The sequence below is a fragment of the Cavia porcellus genome, unplaced genomic scaffold, assembly GCF_034190915.1.
Source record: "Cavia porcellus strain 051 isolate PalLab524CR breed Dunkin Hartley unplaced genomic scaffold, mCavPor4.1 scaffold_34, whole genome shotgun sequence".
Lineage (NCBI taxonomy): Eukaryota > Metazoa > Chordata > Mammalia > Rodentia > Caviidae > Cavia > Cavia porcellus.
In genome coordinates this window covers 9,725,772-9,744,585 of record NW_026947517.1, presented here as the reverse complement: position 1 = coordinate 9,744,585, position 18,814 = coordinate 9,725,772, and the positions used below count along the sequence as shown (strand labels likewise).

At 38.8% G+C, this 18,814-nt stretch overlaps 1 long non-coding RNA gene across 1 annotated transcript in view; it reads left to right on the top strand.

Moving 5' to 3' along the window:
* Positions 1-5,277: 5,277 nt before the first annotated feature.
* Positions 5,278-18,814, top strand: part of LOC106025872 (uncharacterized) — a 73,302-nt gene continuing 59,765 nt past the window's right edge. The window contains exon 1 of the long non-coding RNA XR_010045520.1: positions 5,278-5,475. This is a non-coding gene — a long non-coding RNA (uncharacterized LOC106025872). The remainder of the gene's footprint in view (positions 5,476-18,814) is intronic.

The following is an 18,814-nucleotide window of genomic DNA, read 5'->3' as shown; positions in this document are numbered from 1 at the left end:
AATAATACTATTGCAGGGTATCACATTATGACACTTCTGGATCAGCACTGGATACTTTAGTGTCTCTTTTTCTTCAAAGTGTTTGTTCATTTCATCATGTGTCATAAGATCAGTTGTCATAAACTGTTTATAGGTTCTACACATACATGACTCTTAACATGTATTTCTATCCTTTCTATATTAGAGGGAGAAACAAAACAAAACAAAGCAAGACAAAACAAAACATATTCCTATAAACACATGAAACGAAAAAGACATATAAGATCGTTGTACCAGGAGTTCTACCATAGTTCCTGTATTGTCTCTTGTTATCTTCAATAGAATTGGCTATATCATCAGACATAGTATAATTGAATATATAAGTACATAACAGTATTAGTAAAACTTTGTATATATTATAAAACTTCAAAAACAGGCAGTAATCAAACCAGAATGTGTATTGTAGTGAGTCTTGTCATCTTCAATGTAGTTGCCTATACTCTCAGACTTGATACTATCAATCATACCAGTTTTGAAAAAAATCTGTTGATACCAAACAGCAATCAACCAAATCAGATTTAACTAAGATCAGTCATGATAAAACAGTATAAGTCATACAGGGCTCCAGATTAAGTTAATAGGAAATTAAAGATGATTACTGTGCTCTATCCTGATGTTTTTGGGATAGGCGTCGGTGCCTCAAATCTAATGCAAGTAGACAAACTGGGACAGAATAAAATCTATCTAAGCAGAGTGGTGCAAGTAATGTGGGTTTTAAATCTTGATACACTATTAACAATATCTTCTGGCATATTTTTTAAGACTCTCCCTCCCCTTTCACTTCCCCAGGGTACACTGTGCATTTTTGGGTCTCACCGATACCCTGGGTTTTAAATTCAGAACCACTTAGGTACAACCTGCTATTTACCTAAGTGGTTCTGAACCTTCTCTCTCCTGGATTTGATCTCTAATTGTATTCCTTTTCCTATTAAATCAGTTTCTTTCAAGCAGTTTTGCCCTCTTTTCATAGAGTTTTTAATTTCCTCTCTGAAATTATCCCCTCCATATCAGTCAACCTGCTGAGGCCTTCACTGTATTAGTATGTGCCGCCTCTCCTCCGGGTCAGTCAACCTGTTGAGGCCTTCACTGTATTAGCCTGTGCTGCCACTGTAGGGAATTGATTTCGGATAACCTATTGGGTCTCAGCCCAGGTCACGTGACCCAGGGCAAGCTCACTCTACCAATCCTGTTCTGGAAGGGAACAACTGACTGAAGTCACTGCTGCCCCTTGTTCCTGCCATACCTGCTCAGTCCCATAAAGTCATCTGTTGAAGCCCCCTTCTCTGTGCAACGGTTCTATTCCCATCACACACTACAGGTTGATGGAGGTTCCCCTCTAGCTCAGCTCTCTTGTTCAGCTTGCCGACCCCTGACCTCAGTGTGACTGTGTTTTCAGTGAGTCAAAGCGGTGGGATTTCAGAAGGCTCAGTAAGTCATCACCGCTCAGGTTCGGGTGCTGCAATGGAGCACTGAACCATTAGCTGTTCCAATAGTAGCACTGTATATTTGATTGGTTCTTCTCATCTTAGTTTCTTCTTGGGATGAGAAAATTTATCTCCCTCTGTTCAGGACTTCCACAGTGTATTATGTTGAATTCTAAGTTGACTATCTCAGGGAGCCTCTGTAGCCTGCTGTTATCTATCCGCCGTCTTTGCTTGGGACCTCCGTACTACTAATAATAAAGATTTTTAAAAAACTTTTTCTGACTCTAGTGCTCTGTCACTTTCTTTCAATCTTTGATTTCTACTTTGATTTCTCCTCTTGAGGCTGCTTCTTTTTTCCATGTTGAATCAATAAACTGAACACCAACTTGACTATATCCTCTTTCTGCTGCCCAGTTTTACTTAATTAAGGCTGTGATTGTTGTAAGCTTAATGGAACATTTGGGAGAAAGGTAAGAAAAAGATTGCAGTGTGAATGAGTATGGTTATAAATGCCTGTAATCCCAGCACTCTGGAAGGCTAAGGCAGAAGGATCAAAAGTTTGAGCCCAGCTCTGACAATTTAGGGTCTTAGTGAAAACTGCCTCAAAAAAGTGGGTTAAATCCTCAGTACTGAAACAAACACACAAGCAAACAACAACAAAACTCACACAAAGAAAAAAAGATTGTAAAACAGCATGCACAGGAAACACCTTTAAATTACCTATTAGCTATCTCTAGTTTTAAAGGTAATTTTGCATTTGTACTACTGGGAAATTCTGTTTCTCGTGTCTCTGCGCCTCCAGCTTCCTGTTCCATTGCTAACCAGCTTTAAATCTGACTTTCCTCAATTCCTTCTAGATAGTGTTACCCTCCCCGACCTCAAGGCTCTATTCCCTTTCTTTATAGAACTGTTTATAAAAGCAGGGCTTATGAAAGAAGGATATTTTTCAAACCAAACTCCCCTTAAGGTACATTTCTGGCCAGTAAAGGCAGTTATTTCCAGAAACCAATTCTACAGTCATCAGCTATTCTTTCTTCTTCTAACATTAGGTAGCAATGTAGGAATTACGACTTTAGAATTTATCTGAGATGAAAGAGATTAGCAGAGAGTAAAGATTTGGAAGAATAATTAAACTTGTAATAATATTCAACCATTTTCTGTTATGGCTAAAGAAACTGAGGCTTAGAGAGTTTGGGAGCCTTGCTGGATGTTTAACAGCACTTTGAAGCAGCAGTTAGATATGTGGAGTGTTACCCATGGCAAGTTTGCGTGATCTCATGAGTTTCTCAGAGAACAAACAGCATTTCAACTCTGTGCATTTAATCCTTAACTGTTTGCCAGCGAAGGTCTCACAGGAAAGGACACAGGAATAAAGCAGGGAAAACATGCAGCTATTGTATAGCTAAATCATGTTATCCAGATACTCTGGTATGTTCATTACTCATATTTTAGTTCTATTTTAACCATAACTAATATATTATTAATTTTCTAATTTCTAGGCATGGTGTTGATATTACAGGACGCAGTTTTTACATGTCTTTATTAAAATCTTTTGAAGCCTCCGTCAGAGACAAAATGTTAGACTGCAGTCATCTTCTGATCCAGAAAAAATTCAATTGGCTAAATTTTTCTTGTTCCTAGACAAATCAAGGTGTGAGAGAGACTGCGTGAGGGAAACCAAGAGGGAACGTGACAAGGAGATGGGCGTAGGACATGAAGATACAAATAGATTTATTATTGAAAGATTTATACACAAATGTTAATCTTATAAAAGTAGAAAAGAAATACTACTAGTAGAAATTAAATATGTTCATAATAAGTTGGATTTCTAGCATTTAGGCCTTAAATCTGATATGAGGGATATGGTCAAAAAGTTTACAAGTGTTAAAACTATGAGTAACATATCTAAGAGTTAAGTTTTAACTGCAATGACTAACTGAAGGATGCTTACAAGATGAAATGTATCCAAAGCATTCCTCTTCACAGAAGGAAAGAAAAGTATCTTTAACAGAACCCAGACTTTCAGCAACAAACATAGCTATAAACATTTGTCTAGTAAACAGGACCCAGTAAATGCTCTTATGAGAACAGGTCTTTGAAGTTTGAAACATTTATTTAGAACCTCCAGTCTTTTGTCTCTCCTCCCACTGAAGGATCACAAAAGTAAATTCTCCTCATTCCCTCTGTCTGTTATCCTGAAAAAAACACACGCTTAGTGATAAAGCTCACTAGTGATTCATTACATACCACCAACCAAAGGTTTTCAGTATAAGTGCCATTTTAAATAAGCCTCTTTTGTTTTATTAATGCTTAACGGACATATAATGGTAATGATGGTGCCAAATGATTCTTACCATCCCGTCCCTTTAAAATCCAGATGTCTCTGCATGGCCAGGACCAAAGGCACCAGCCCCCTGCGGTTTTTCCTGCATTCTCATTTCTTTAGCAACTTGCTGAGCTGGGATTCATTTGACAGCACATTTCCCCCTTCCTCTAAAGGTTAATTTCATTCTTTTCTTATATTCGTTCACTCTTTATCTATGAAAAGAAGAATAAAGAAAGAAAAAGACAAACAGGGAGGACATTCTGGAGAATTAGAGTTTAGGTTGAGGATGTATTTTTATTTTACATGTGTTAATATGAAATAAATATATTAAAATGATACATGTTTTAATGTTTGGTATTTTACATTTAAGTATCCCATGTGGTCCTTTTTTGAAGCCCTAGTCTTTCCTAGAGCCTACAGCCAAATCACTAAATAATTCATCTACCAACCAGTATATGGAGTCAACAGTGATTGCTACAAGTCTTGGCCCTTATCGGTGAACATGTACAATGGCACCTTGCTCAGCTTGAGTTTGTTCTGTTGATTTGCACTCCTTCTTTTTTGAGATATCTGTAGGAAGGAGCCAGCCCGGGCTTGCTGTAGGGGGCATCTGGCTGTTATGATGTTATGATCCGGCTTTCTTTGAATGTATCCAAATTGTATCCAGAAGTAGAACTGCTGGTTCTGAGGTGAGAGAATTGGGACTGTAAAAACCAGCCAAACAACTGGGCAGAATCTGTCAAAGTCAGGGAGGTGAAAGCATTCCTGCAGTTCCTGAGCACTATACCTGGAAGCAATCAGGAAAGGGTCATTTTCAATTTTCATTTATATCTGGTGTCAAGCCAAGTGAATCTTTCAATAGGACAGCTTTAATCAATAGGACACCTTACAACTCATTCCAGGCCAAATGAGTATTTGATAGGACAGCTATCCTAATGTCTTGTTTACAAGAGGCAGAGGCAGAGTCAGGAACTCTACAGTCAGAAGATCCCTTTCCCCTATCCTCAGGGCTGTTGTGAATGTATTCACTGGCTCACTCTCACTCTGCAGAGAGTACCTCTTTCCCACCTTCAGTAAGCTCTGCAGGGCTTGTTCAGGATACCAAGAACCTGAGAATTCCCGTGAGATCTACTATCTGATAACACTCTTGTTGAACCAGCCAGAAGATAAGGCTGCCTTGGGGAAATTTATTTTTTCTTTTCGTTTCTTCTCTTTCCTGTTTGTTCATTCCTTCTTTCTTTTCTCATTTCTTTTCTTCTTTCTTTTTTCTTTCTTTCTTTCTTTCTTTCTTTCTTTCTTTCTTTCTTTCTTTCTTTCTTTCTTCTCTCTTCCTACCTCCCTCTCTCCCTCTCCCCCTCTCTACCTCCCTCCCTCCCTCCGTGTCTCCCGCCCTCTCTCCCTCTCTCTGTCTCTCCCTCTCCTCCCCCCCCCCCCCCTTCTCGCTTGCTGGCTTGCTCTCTTGCTGCCAAAGACGGAAGGCAATTGGAGGAGGCAGGTTAGGGGCCTTGAAACTCAAGGAATGGACCGGTGAGCTAAGGGTCAACCAAGGAGAGAGCCTGCTGATTGGGTGATGCAGAAGGAGACAGCCCGAAGTGGGGTGTGGATTGGTCAAAACTGGCCGAGGAGGCGTGGCCAGCGGGCGAGGGATGGGCGGCTGGCTTGCCTGCCAGCCAGTCAAGGCCGCGGGTGAGCAAGGCGGGCTGGGGTTCAACCCGGGAGCAAGGTGCATGAGGCGTGTTCCCCGGTCTGCAGCCGAACACCGGCTTCCTTCTCTCCCTTCCCCTGTGCTCCCGCCTGGGTTCTGGGGGCGGGGGTGGAGGGAAGGGCGAAGGAGGAGGCAGTGAAGGCGGGGTGAAGGGCAGAGGGGTCCCTGCACACAGCGAGGCGCGCTGCCTCACACTCTCTCTCTCTCTCTCTCTCTCTCTCCCCCCGCCGGGTGCCTCGGCCCGGGGCGCGCTGGGCTCTGGCTGCCCGCCCTATGCTGGCGGACTACTGGCCGCCGCGATTGCAGGCCGGGTGGTGCTGAGAGCCGGGCGCTGCCCGCAGTGACCCCGAGTCCGGCCCGCTGCCCCCGCCCGGGCCACACTCCCCCTCTCCCGCTTCCACTCGTGGCCCCAAACCCTCCTCCACGCCCTCCTCTTCCTGCTTGGCCTCCTCCTCCGTGCCTCTGTTCCTCCTGTTCTTATCCTGCTCCTGCTGCTAGAGGACACCAGAGCCCAGCAAGGTGAGTGTTCCCCGGGCAGGGCGCCGGGGAGGTGTGGGGCAGATCGTGCGTGGGCAAACCTGGGGGACGCTCGCGGGTGGGGTTGCAAAGGTGGTCTCGCCCTGCTGACCCCCAGGTTGGCACGGTTTTGGGTTTTGACCAGACCAGTCATTTGTCTGGGAAGAGGATACCTGACACCTAGCAATGGAAGCTTCCATCCTTTTTTTTTTTTAACCAAAATCAGTTTAAAATAGAATATATTACCTTGATGTTCATTCCAACTAATTCCGTGTACAGTTAGAACAAAGTATATTACCTTCATTCTATTTAATGCCTTATTTTGAAGTTCCTCAGCAGAATTTCTGCTGACAGTGATTTTTCTTATTTGTTAAATTTATCATTGGTTTGGAAACTTGTTGACCATTCACAAACAGTGATGCGTTTTAACCATTCTTCTTCCTAGTTTATAGATTCTGCATACTTTATACGTATTTAATATTAGTGTTTTGGTTTGGTTAAATGTGTATTTTTTGAGTTCTAAATTTGACATTAGTCTTCAAAATGTTTTTTTGTTTTGAAAAAAAATTTTTTCCTGTAAATGCATACTTTCTAGTGCTTGAGATTAAACCTAGAGCCTTGTACTAGCTGGGTAAATGCTCTCTGCCATTTAACTACATTCTCAGCCCTTTTAATTTTGATTTTGAGAGGGTTCTTGTTAAGTTAGCAGACTTTCCTCCAGTTCCTTCTGCTTCAACCTCCTAGGTAGCTGGGCTTACAAGTAATTGCCCCTACACCCTGTTTATACATCTTTCTAAAAATCTTATGCTAATTGCATATTTACTAATGTAATATATTAAAAAGATAGTTGACCTGTTACTGAATTTATGTCTCTTGTACATTTATGGCTAGGAGTTTAGATTACTTCATTTTAGGAATGCAGTTTTCCTAATTTTTCATAGATTGCATGCCTGCCTTCTGGGTTAGAATATGACTTGATTATGGTGACATACCTAGAAATCAATTTTAAAAACACGTTGAGACCGATTTGTTTATACCTATTATAATGTGGAAAGGTATTGATTTTTGTTTGTTAATTAAACAAATCTGTGAAACCAATGAGGTTCATTCTTCAAAAAGAATAATTCAGTTCCACAATAATATTTGGAATTAATAGGTGAAAAAGTTTATAGAATATTAGATAATGCTTTTACTTACTGGTGATTAGGGAAATAATTTTTGAATGGCATTTGTGACTGTCAGAAGTGAAGAACTTAGTTCCTATCAGCAAAGAAATATTTGTAATTATTTCTAATATTGACATTAGATTTAGATTTTCTTATTTTGATAAAATATAAAGATAAAATATGTAGTTTTGTTCAGAGGCAAAAATCATATCCTTTTTTGCTGTATTTCTGATTAATTTTGCACAGTGAAAATTAGAAAAAGTACACATATATGTACTAATTATCAGATATAAAGTTCACATTTTTGAAATTTACTAAAGAGAAAACAATTATACAACTAGAGGTAAAAATGATATTAATTAGATTTCTCAATGTTACAATCAAAACGAAGACATTATTTCTCCGTAGAGGTGGTGATTGTTAATTTTGTATGAACAAGTGAGCTTCATTCTATAGGACCAAAAACCAAGATGAAAAAAAAAAAAAAAAAAGGTTCGAAGGTGGTTAATTTGGTACACACTACCAGTACTGGAATTAAGATGACAGATTAATGGATTGATTACTGGAAGGATATAGTGAGATCATGTATGATGAGAGGAGATTAGATTTATATGAGGGTAGGTTTTTAAACTTGAGGACTGTGCTCAGCAAGATGAGGACTCTGAGCTGTGGAAGGTCAGGTAGTTAAATTGAGCATTGATTGAATACATGTAAACAGACAATGTCTGCTTCCAGTTCTTGATTAGTTGGAGGGATATGGGATGATGACATGAGCTTAGAAAGATTAGGAAAAGCTTCATAAATAACTTTTCCTAAAATGTGATTGTTGAAATAGGCAATGAAAGGAGCAGGTGTTTTTCTTGAGTAGCTTTTAGTCAGCCATGTAACCACAGCATTTTGCATGTATTTCTAAACATTTTATAGATGATAATGATTGTGTAAAACTAAAACCTTAGAAAATTATACATAATTCTATCTCTTAATTTATCAACTTACAATTATTCTTTTATTCAGTATTGACATACCTACACGATCTTACATAATTCTGATTTTATTATCTTTTAATTTTTATTTTATTGTTACATTTTAGATACATATAACATTCATCATAGGGAATTTGTACCTGGGTATGATGTATTTTGCTTCTTTTTTCCCATCCCACCCAACTCCCTTTAAGCCTCTGTCCCCTTGTTTACCAAAACTTTATTTCCATTGTTTTCTTGTCAATTCTCTCACCCCCCCACCCCTTGTTCACCTTTTCATTTGAACATCTTCTTCCCCTTTTCCAGTATCTGTTACACATTTTGGTTTTTATTTACACTTTTGGTTTCCACACTAAGAGAACCAGGTAATATTTGAACATGTGTGTCCAGTTTATTTCACTTAAGAATGTGATCTCAAGGTGCATCCATTTAGCTAGAAGTGCCTCAACTTACCATTCTTAATGGAAGAACAGTATGCATTTTATTTTTAAAAAACCCCACATCTTCTTTATCATTCATTGGTTAATGGGCATTTGGGTTGTTTTCAAGATTGAGCTGTTCCAAACTGTGCCATTGTTACCATGATTGTGCCTGTAAATTCTTTCAGAAGATACCAAGAAGGAGAATAGCTGGGTCAAATAAACCTGCATTTTGTTTTCCGTGGACTGTCCATACTGATTTCCACAGTGCCTCCCCTAGTCTGCACTCCCACCAACAGTGGGAAAGGGTGTCTTTTTGCCACAGCACCACCGGCATTTGTTGTTCTTTAATGTCTTGGTGATAGCCTTTCTTTCTGGGATGAGATGGACTCTTGGCATTGTTTTCATTTGTGTCTCTCAAATGACTAATGATGCTGAACATTTTTTTCTGCATTTATTTACTGTTTGTCCTTCATCTGAGAAGTCGCTCTTCATTTCAGGTGCCTATTTTTAAATTGAGTCTTTAAAATTTGGAGTGGCTCTGATTTGTTTTGAGTTCTTTATATATTTTAGATGTGAGTCCTTTGAGGAACAACCAGCAAGATTTTTTCCCCAAACTGTGGGTTGTTTCTTTACTCTGTTGGTGCTTTCTTTTGCTATGCAACAGGTTTTTTTTTTCATATGATGAGATCTCAGATGTAGATTCTTTGTGATATTCCCATGTGATTAGGGTTTTGTTCATAAAATCTTTGTCTACCCCAGTGTCTTCAAGAATTTTAACAATTTTATCTTTAAGCAGATTTTTCTGTTTTAATATATAAATCTTTGACCTTTTTTGATTTTAGTTTATTTATTTATTTCATTGGTACCAGGGATTGAGCTCATGGCCGCCTGCTTGCAAGGCAGGGGCTTATGCTGCTGAACTAAATCCCCAGTCCTTGATTTTAGTTTAGTCCATGGTGAAAGATACAGGTCTAGTTTTAATCTTTGGCATGTATAAAACCAATTTTCCCAGCACCATTTATTAAAGAGGATACCTTCCAGTGAAGATGTTTAGTCCCTTTGTCAAAGATAAGGCCGTGGCTGATTAGGAATTGTCTGCATCTTCTAACTTGTTCTGTTGAACATTGAGTCTGTTTCCCCCCCCCCCAGTATTGTGCTTTTATCACAGTAGCTTTGCGGTATAATTTCATATCAGAGATTCTGATGCCTCCTGCCTTGCCTTTGTTGCTGAGAATTATGTGTTTGGTATTATAGCACTTTTCTGGTTCCCAATGAGGTTGAATGTTTTCTGTAATTCTGTGAGATATACTATTAATATTTTGACTGGATATCATTAAATCTGTATAGTAATTTTGGGGGTGTGACCATTTTCACTCTATTGGGTCTTCTACCCATAAACAAGGGATATCTTCATTTCCTGATATCCTTATCAATCTCCTTTCAGAGAGTACGATAGTTTTCAGCGTAAAGTTCTTTTGCTTCTTTAGATCGAATCCTGGATATTTTAAATTTTTTTGGATGTAAAACTACCAGCACTTTGTTTTGGAGATTGGAGACCACAAATTCACAATTGATAGCTTTATATGTTTTCCTAAGGGATGAACAGAGGCTTGGGATTTTTGTTATCAGCCTTTTGAGATTTCCCACGATCTCATTAGGAGTGGGCTGTTCTACATCTGCTAAGATTAAGACTAAAACCAGTCAGACTAGGACTACTAAGGAGGCTGAGAGGCTCTAGGGCAAGTTCCTCAGTAGTTGAAGATCACCTCTGAGTCCTGTGATAATTCCTCAGTCAGTAAATGCCAAGGATCTGGCTGCCTTGTGGCCTTTTGTTCCTCATGAACAACTGGTCATCCTGGATCCCTTGTGTACTGCCATTTAGTCCCTTGCTCTTTCTTCCTTCCCTGTGCCATAAAACCTGGCTAGAGATTGGGGGCTCACACGGGGATCCCTGACAGGATGCTATTGTGCAAGGTTTTTTCCCTGATTGGGCTCTCAGTGAGTTTATTTGTGTACAGGAATGGTACTGACTTTGGAGTGTTGACTTTGTATCCATCTATGGTATTGAATTTGGTTATTAAATCTAGAAGTCTTTTGGTGGAGGTTTTGGGATCTTTCATGTAGAGTGTCATGTCATGTACAAGTAATGATAATTAAACTTTTTCCTTTCCCATTCTTACTTCTTTTATTTCCTTCTTTTACTTGCTCTGGCTAATGCTTCCTGAACTATATTGAATAAGAGTGGTGATAGTAGACATCTTTGTCTTATTCCTGATTTTAGAGAGAAAGCTTTCAATTTTTGACCATTTAATAAAATGTTAGCTGTTGGTTTGTCATAGATGATTTTTCTAAGATTGAGGTAAAGAAAAAATAAGAAAAAAAAAAGATTGAGGTAAAGACTGTATATCCCAGTTTTCTGTAGAGTTTTTATCATGGATGGGTATTGGACTTTGTGGAAAGCTTTTTCTGATCATTTGAGATGATCATGTGATTTTTGTCCTTGGTAATATGGTATATTACATTTATTAATTTGTGTATATTGAACCATCCCTGCATCCCTGGAATCAGTCCTAATTGCTCATTATGTGTGTCTTCTTGATGATTTGCTGCTGCATTCTGTTTGCCAGTATTTTACTAAGGATTTTTGCTTGTGTAGGGGAGATTGGCCTGTAATGCATTTTTTAGTTTGGATCCTTCTCTGGCTTTGGTATCAGAGTAATGCTTGCTTCTGGGAATGAGTTTAGGACTATTGCTTCTCTTTCAGTTTCATTAAAGAGTGGGAGGAGTAGTGGGATTAAATCTCTAAATTTCCTATCTAATTCAGCAGTGAATCTATTAGGACCTGAGCTTTTCTTTATTGCTAGGTTTTTAATTACATCTGCAATTTTACTGACTAAAATTGGTTTATTTAGAAGCTTTGTATCTTTTTGATTTAGCTTTGGTAATTTGAATGTATCTAGGAATTTGTTCATTTCTTCTGTGTTTTCTATCTTATTAGAATACAGTTTCTTTTTTTTAGAATATAGGTTCTTGAAGTAGATATTGACTTATCTTTTGGATTTCTCTAGGATCTGTGCTGGTGTCACCTTTTTTATTTCTCATTGAATGGATTCGAGTCTTTTTGATGAGATTGGCTAAGGGTCTGTCAGTTTTTATCTATTTTTTTAAAGAACCAACTCTGATTTATTAATTTATTGTTTTCTTAGTGTCCATTTATTGATTTATGCTCGGATCTTAGTAATTTCCTCCTTCTTACTAGCTTTGGACTTTACTTGACCTTTTTCTAGAAGCTTAAGGTTGAACACTGGGTTGTTTATTTTGAACTCATTCTGGTTTTCTGATGTGGGCATTCACTGCTGTCAACTTCCCTTCTAGGAATGCTTTCATTGCATCCCATAATTTCCAGTACGTTGTATTGGAATTACTGTTTAATTGTAGAAGCTGTCTTAAATGTTTAAAATTTCATGTATGAAATTTTAAAATGCGATGGCAAGCAGGGTGGAGCTGAGAGCCGGGCCCTGCCCACAGTGTCCCTGAGTCAGGCCCACGGAGCTCTCTTCTCCCTGTCTCCAGCTCCCTCTGTCCCAGCTCCAACCCCTCCTCCTCGCCCTCCTCTTCCTCCTTGGCCTCCTTCTCTGTGCCTCTGTTCCTCCTGCTCTTACTTACCCTGCTCCTGCTGTAGAGGACACCGGAGCCCAGCAAGGTGAGTGGTCCCCCGGCAGGGCGACTGGGAGTGTGGGCCAGCTCGTGCGTTGGCAAACCTGGGGGACGCTCACAGGTGGGGTTGCAAAGGTGATCTCACCCTGCGCGACCCCCAGGTTGGCATGGTTTTGGGTTTTGGCCACATCAGTCATTTGTCTGGGAAGAGGATACCTGACACCTTGCAATGGAAGCCTCCATCCTTTTTTAAAAGGCAGCCCACACAACTTTTGGGGGTGTGACCTGCTTATGTTAAGCCACATGTATATCTATATAATAGGAAGGCAAGGATATTAAATAGTACCTTAAGAAACATTTGTAATTATTTCTAATATTGACATTGTATTTAGATTTTCTTAGTTTGATAAAAATATAAAGATAAAATGTGTAGTTTTGTTCAGAGGCAAAAATCGTATCATCCTTTTTTGCTATATTTCTGATTAATTTTGCACAGTGAAAATTCGATATCAGATATAAAGTTCACATGTTTGAAATTTACTAATGAGAAAATAAAACGAGGTAAAAATGATATTAGATTTCTTGATGTTACAATCAAAACAAAGACATTTTTTCTCCGTAGAGTTGGCAGTTGCTGTTAATTTTGTATGAACAAGTGAGCTTCATTCGGTAAGACCAAAAACCAAGGTGAAAAAAAAAAAAGGTCTTTTAAGATGGTTAATTTGGTACAACTACCAGTACTGGAATTAAAATGACAGATTCCTTTTTTTTTTTTGTCTTTTTCATTTTTATCGGTACCAGGGATCGAACCCACGACTGCCTGCTTGCAAGGCAGGCGCTTATGCCGCTGAGCTAAATCCCCAGCCCCTTAAAATGACAGATTAATGGATTGATTTCTGGAAGGATATAGTGAGATCATGTATGATGAGAGGAGATTAGATTTATATGAGGGTAGGTTTTTAAACTTGAGGACTGTGCTCAGCAAGATGAGGACTCTGAGCTGTGGAAGGTCAGGTAGTTAAATTAAATTGAGCATTGATTGAATACATGTAAATAGACAATGTCTGCTTCCAGTTCTTGATTAGTTGGAGGGATGTGGGATGATGACATGAGATTAGAAAGATTAGGCAAAGCTTCATAAATAACTTTTCCTAAAGTGTGATTGTTGAAATAGGCAATGAAAGGAGCAGGTGTTTTTCTTGAGTGGCTTTTAGTCAGCCATGTAACCACAGCATTTTGCGTGTATTTCTAAACATTTCATAGATGATAATGATTGTGTAAAACTAAAACCTTAGAAAATTATACATAATTCTGTCTCTTAATTTATTAATTTACAATTATTTTATTCAGTATTCACGTACCAACATGCTCTTACATAATTCTTATTTTATTACTTTTAATTTTTATTTTATTGTTACATTTTATATATATAAATATTCATCATAGGGAATTTGTACCTGGGTATGATATATTTAGCTTCTTTTTTCCCATTCCACTCAACTCCCTTTAACCCTTTGTCCCTTTGTTTACCAAAACTTTTATTTTCATTGTTTTCTTTTGAACTCATTCTGGTTTTCTGATGTGGGCATTCACTGCTGTCAACTTCCCTTCTAGGAATGCTTTCATTGCATCCCATAATTTTCAGTATGTTGTATTGGAATTACTGTTTAATTGTAGAAACTGACTAAATTTTTAAAATTTCATCTATGACCCATTGGTTATTCAGAAAGGTGTGTCAAAGTTCTAATTTTAATAATGTTGTGTTACTTTGAGTCCATGTTAAAAATAATTTATCGTCTAATTTGCACAAATAAGAATACTTAAAATGTACAGCAGTTTAAAAATTTCAATATATAAAATTTCATCTCCAAGGACTTGTTATAAACTAATTACTATATCATTTAGAACTGCAATTACATTATTTTCTTTATTTCATTTTATTTTAAATTTGTCCTGGAGTGGATCTTTGATAAAGCAGTTCAGTCAAAAGTGTTAGTTTATTGACATATGTTCTTTCTAGGTCATTATTTTTCAACATAATTTTGAGTTAAATGAAATGAACACAGGAAATACATTCAAATAAAATAATTATTTAATGAATGCCAATATAGTGCACATTGAGACAGATGAGAGAGTGGGTGATCTCCCAAGACCACTAAAGTATTACATAGCAAATAAATCTGGACTTGTAAATGTATATAATTGAAAGAATAATTAACTGTCTGATTACTTCAATGATTGGAAGATTCCAGTATACAGATTCAGTCAAGGGGAGTGACCCAGAATTCCCTGCAAAGATTTTGTGCAGTAGAATACATGTAATTTTCTAATTAAAATGGAATTTAAAATGGAATTGTTTGGGATTAAAAAGCATAAGGTATTGGTACTTTTTACTGTTTGGCCATTACAAACTATCAGAATGGAGAGATTGCAACCTAGAACTCTTAGGAGAGTGTGCATGTGTATCAACCCCGGGACATTGAGCGAAGACAAAAGACAAAGCCACCGGCTTCAGAGAATCTGTAGTGTCCTTAAGGAAGTAGTTTTGTCTAGGTAGGAGTATATGTATGAAATAACTACCAAGGGGAAATGCGCAGTATGCAGGTTATTAAGGGAGAGAAAACTCCTAATGCCTGGGAAGCAGGAGAATCCTTACTGATAAGTAATTTTAGGTGAGGAAGCTTTGAAGAATTGGTATGTTTCTAATCCATGGGGCTTGCAGACACTTAAAGAGATCACAGTACTCAGTAGAGGGGGAATCCAGAAAGTATGAAAGTGTGGCAGCTTGCCCTACGACAGTGTTTTCAAGCATCTCAGCCTCTGGTCCTGCCCCACTGTTTGTTCCTTGATGCCTGTGCCCTGTGTCCCTGTCCAGTTATTGGACAAATACTTGTAGGTTGGTTACTGTAGACTGGTATGGTCCCATATACTGTACTGGGGAATTGCTCTTCATAGCTGCGACCATAGTGGGATCTCTTTATCAGTAATACACAACTTGAGCTCCTTTAAATATTGTATGTGTAATTTTTTTACAGCCGAAACTTGGTTTTACTCTGTCCTAATCTCATGCCAATGCACTGTATCTTTTATAGTTCAGGCATTAGGCTTAGGTACTTTTTATTCTTCTCATGTATAATTTCATGTTGTGTTGGTCATATTTCTGTCACTGAGAGAACTTAAAAAGAGGATTTATTTTGGCCTAAAGTTTCAGAAATTTCAGTCCATGGTTAGCTGGTGGCATTGCTCTTAGGCCAATCGCAGGATAGAACTTCATTGGAGAAGGCTGTGGCCGAGCACAGCTGTCCACCTCATTGCACTGAGGAGCGGAGAAAGAGAGCAGGTGTGTCTTTGTGCATATTCCTTTTTTATTCCATTCAAATCCCTACCTTATTCGGGGTGCTGCCATGTAGAGGGCAGGTCTCCCCCCTCGGTTTTCTGTTCCTCATGTCACCCTCTGAAACACTGTCACACACACACTCACTGTTATTTTAGATGCCTCTTAATCCAGACAAATTGGCAATTAAGATGAGTACTTGCCGATTTACCTTGTTCCCTGTACAGCTGTGTCTCCAGATGCAATTTCCTCTACTGGGAATGCTTCTAATTATTTTCCTTCTGGTTTTAATAAACTCTTAAATAGTTTTAAAAACCCTTGTGGGCCTTTATCACCTATATGAAGCGTTCTCTAACCAATAGCTACATTCTCGTCTTCACATAGTACTTTTGGCACTGTATTTTAAGTATATGTTCTTATCAATCTAGAAAGTTATATTCACTTTTTAAGTTGTAATATTTACCATGGTATCTGTCATTCAAAATATATACATTAAGAACCCTCTTTCTGAAATGAATCCCTTGCCCTGAGTGTATTGTTTGGTGTCAGCCCCTTGTATATGCTTGCTATGATTGGTTATTGCCAAATCCCTGCAAGCGTTGGTCCCGTTTAAGAGCCTGGGCTTAGAGGACCCTCTCAATCTTACAGATTGTTTGATGAGGGCCGAATGATCTGCCCAGTTTTTCCTCAGATCTTCTCTTACAGGAATTAGACCACATTTTTGTTCTTTCTTGAGTACCAGAAGAGTCCTTGTTTAAGTAAGAGCTCAGAGTAAAAGCAGGCTACTGAGCACACTCTGCCCTCCCCAAGTAGTCCTCCTTAAGAACAGTAATGACCTAAATCAGTGCCAAGAAGTTCAGTGCACTTCTTTGCACTATGCTGTCTTTCATTTGGGTACAGAAATAGCCTTCTCTAGGACTATAAAAGAGCCCCTGGTTTTGTTGTGGTAGTTGCTGTCTCCTTTTCCCTTGGTTTCTCTGTAAGTAAAAGGAAGCACAATTTTCACTCATATACTGAATGAAATTCATTGTATAAAAATGTGCTGATTTATACAGATTTGGTTCCAACTTTCAGGAGTTCTAAACAGAGATTAATTATGTATTTAAACATGGTAGTAGACCTTAGAACTTACCATGACTGACACTTAAATCCAGTGTGCCTTAGTCCATAACCACTTTATTATTCTATGGAATGGAATAGGTAAATTCAGTAGTGTGATATCAGGAAAGTAATGAAAAACAAAAGCTAGAGAAGCTGATGGGGGCCATGTTGTCATGGGGCCCACTATGGGGCTGCCGGAAGGATTTGTATGAGAGGTTAGATATGACATCATCTTTGCATAGCTCTTTTACCTAGTTCATCTGTCCATCTCTAGGTTTATTGCCTCTTCAAGCTCAGGCACTTAACCTCATCGTTTGGACAGTGTTCCTGCTTTCTCTCTTTGTAAACTTCAAACTTGGGCCTCTGTGATAGTGTCCATTGTCTGCTTCCTTGGGTTCTGGATAGTGAAGTTACTGGAAAAAGTCATGTGGCACCGTGTTAGAGCCAGACAGATCTGTGCATAAATAAATTCTGTCCCATCAGGTCTCAGTGGGATGACTAGTCAGCAACAGCATTTTGACTCGTACTTTATAGAGCTGAGCTGTTATCTTGTCCCTTATCCTGGCATAACATCAGTTTGCTTCCTGTGTTCTTTGTCCTTTCTTCTGGAACCTTGTCTTCCAATTTGTCCTGGAGGCGCCTCCTGCAGGAAATAGAAATGCTGTTTGAGAGTGGCCTGCACTGCTATAATGCTTTTACTCTGCATTGGAAATATGCACACATTGCCGCTGGCTTTTATACATCTCTCTCTCTCTCTCTCTCTCTCTCTCTCTCTCTCTCTCTCTTTCCAGTAATTTACTTTCCAGAGAGTTTATATCTCTGCTTTTTTCAGTGATACACTTTCAAGAGACTTTTATCTGTATTGTAATTTTTTTTACTTTTTGGCACACTGTAGATATCTATCAGATGATGAATTTCTTGTTTACTCTCTGGCAGTCCTGTACTTTACTGAAACTGTTATTTAAGTTGTCAGTTTTTTTTTTGTTTATTTGGGTTTTTGGTCTGAAAAATCTGGGTGCTTTGGTCTTTCTTAGCTTTTTTTTTAAATCTTACTGACCTTTGAAAATATGGAGGCTTTTGCTTCAGGCATACAAGGTTTAAAAACTAGCTATATTGAAATTAAGGTCCATATAACCACTCTAACTAAACTCTTTAGAATGTACTGAGAAGAAACTTCAAAACTGTTCATGTAAGCCAATAAATGTTTTGCTCAGTAGGTGAGTCAGTCTATGAAATGAAAATGTTGTTTTACTTTTCCCTACTCGGCAGTTAAAATCTCTGTAATTTTAAAGTGTTTGTTTCCTACTGAGATTCTGTTTTTTGGACACTTTGTGTCTTGCTTTTTGCCTTGATCTTACTAAGTAGCCCATGCTGGCCTCCAACTCCAGTTTGGAATGATCCTCCTGCCGCAGCCTCCTGAGCACTGGGATTACGGGTTTACGTCTGTCTGAAATTCATTTTTCTATCTTTTGTGCCTTAGTCCCAACCCAGTTACTGTTTTGGGAGATTTTGTTGTGGCTCAATGAGAGAAGTCAGATCCTGTAGTAGCAAGGACGTAGCAGTCCATGTAGCAAGGATTGTTCACTGGGTCTGGCTTTCCAAATCCATGATGTGAACAGCTTTCCTCTGCCATGATGTTTCTGTCTTGGAGCTGGCTGACCCTGAACAGAAACCTCTCAATCTTGAACTGAAGGAAACCTCTCCTCCTTCAAGCTGTATTTTGTCCCAGCAATGGAAAGCTAACTAGTGTGCCACCTACATCTTATTTTTGCATTTGCCTCTCATTTTTTTACCTTTGCTCTTTATCTTTTTTACTTTTGCTCAGCTTGATGACTTTTGGTATATTTCAGCTGTTTCTGTTCATTTTGTTTGGTGGTTATCTTCCCTCCTGACAGGCCCTTGTTTCTGGTTACTCTGTTGTAGAAGCTGATTGTGAGGGAGACATTCCGGTGAATGGGTTGAGGAAGAGTGTCTTAGGCCTCTTGAGGTTATAGCGAGCATGGATTCAAGTCCCCTTAATGTAGAAGGAGCAGTGTGTTGCGGAGACGCTGAGGTAGTTTATAGAGGAGAGGTGCACCAGTTTAAGGTTAAGGGGAAAGCAGGGTTACGGTGAGGTTGCAGCTGGGCTTCCGAAACCAAGT